General features: G+C 38.4%; 1 non-coding gene across 1 annotated transcript; it reads right to left on the bottom strand.

Annotated features, from left to right (window-relative positions):
* Positions 1-457: 457 nt before the first annotated feature.
* LOC119978793 lies at positions 458-584 on the bottom strand. The gene has a single exon (XR_005463575.1). It is a non-coding gene; the product is annotated as a U6atac minor spliceosomal RNA (small nuclear RNA).
* Positions 585-1,678: the final 1,094 nt, after the last annotated feature.

Here is a 1,678-nt window from a genome sequence, read left to right as displayed (position 1 = left end):
GCTCTGTAAAACATCAAACATGCATTTACATTACGATTTTGATTGATGAGACTGGACTGGTTCTGTACAACATGTTGCAGACATCAAAATCACATAACAAGCCTGAAAATGAAAGTTATAATTTGGATGTGACTTATTTCTGAGCTACGATGATAACTTTCAAAGGAAATTAAATCCTTCGAATTAATTGCTATACTTTGATTGTATTTTCATAATAAATGAAAAATTTTCATGTAAATGAAAAAAAATGAAATGAAAATTGCTTATTGTCACAAGTAGACTTCAAATGAAGTTACTGTGAAAAGCCCCTAGTCGCCACATTCCGGCGCCTGTACAGGGAGGCTGGTACGGGAATTGAACCATGCTGCTGGCCTGCCTTGGTCTGCTTTAAAAGCCAGCGATTTAGTCCTGTGCTAAACCAGCCCGGGCTAAACTAGCCCTGGGCTAAACCAGCCCCGGAAAAACATGGTTAGATGCCACTAAGTAGATGGCAATGCCTTAACCATTTGTGTGTTGTCAGGCCACTAGGGCCCCTTCCATCCTTATCAAGGGGAGTGCTAAACTTCTCTCCTTTCATACAAACTGTGAGGAATCCACATCTGCAAGGATTATATGCTTTTTATAAAAAAGGGAAGAGCATTGAATTATTTGGACACTCCTGAGATTTTTTTAAAGGTTACAAGTTTGCTTTGGTCTCTGTGAATAAACTACTATTTCCAAGAAATCACATGACTTCAGATAGATGGGCAAGACACCTGGTGAGATAAGAGTCATTTTGTTTATTTGGATTAAAGTAAAAAAACTGCAGTTGCTGGGGCAAGACTCCTGGTGATTATTTGAAAGCACATATCCCAGGAGAGGTTTTGCCGTGAAACCCACTGGACAGGCTGCACTGCCGGCAGGAGAATTGAATCGCAACGATTGGAGAATTTCGGCCAGTATTTCACCAACGATCCATTCGAGAGGACCTCCAGATAACGATTGTGATCGATGCTCTGTCAGATCAATAGTGTCAAGCCCTTTTCCAACTTTATCCCTTTTATAGTGTTCCCTTACTCCAACCCCTGCAAAGACTTGTCTTGTCCTTTGTTTGTGTTTGTGTGTGTACGTGTGTTGGGTTTTTTAAAGGGGATAAATCATTACACTTCTGAATTACAAACTGCATGTTAACCAGTTTTACAACATTTTTTTAAGTCTTGTTTATAATAAATCAATTATTCTGAGTTTATTGAAAGAACCCTGTTTAAAGTCTCTTTTATTCCACCAGTAGCGAAGGTAACCAATCAGCCATTTTGGAGAATGAGTTAAATATTTACATGTACGATGTGACCTGTGGAGTAGTGGGGCTCGAGAGGCTGAGCACTCTTCCCATCCTGATCACAATGGTGCATCTATATATTGATTAGTACCAGCACATTATGGGAAATTGTTAAACTACCAGATATTTAGAAGTAAAGCAACAGAATACTTGAATTATTGTTATAAAATTCTCCAAACGGAAAGAAGTTATTTCGAAACTTAGTCTGATATAAACTAATCTGCAGAATGGATTGTGACAGGATGCATGGGCAGCGATATTTTTTCAACCAAATTTATTTAATTATGAGTTCCTGAAGTGGGGAATTTGCATCACAAGTGTGGTGATATGCATATACATAGCAAGGTATATAGATAGTTG

The sequence above is a fragment of the Scyliorhinus canicula genome, chromosome 1 (genome assembly GCF_902713615.1).
Source record: "Scyliorhinus canicula chromosome 1, sScyCan1.1, whole genome shotgun sequence".
NCBI lineage: Eukaryota > Metazoa > Chordata > Chondrichthyes > Carcharhiniformes > Scyliorhinidae > Scyliorhinus > Scyliorhinus canicula.
Note: the sequence above shows the minus strand (reverse complement) of the source record. Positions and strands in the feature narration are given on the sequence as shown.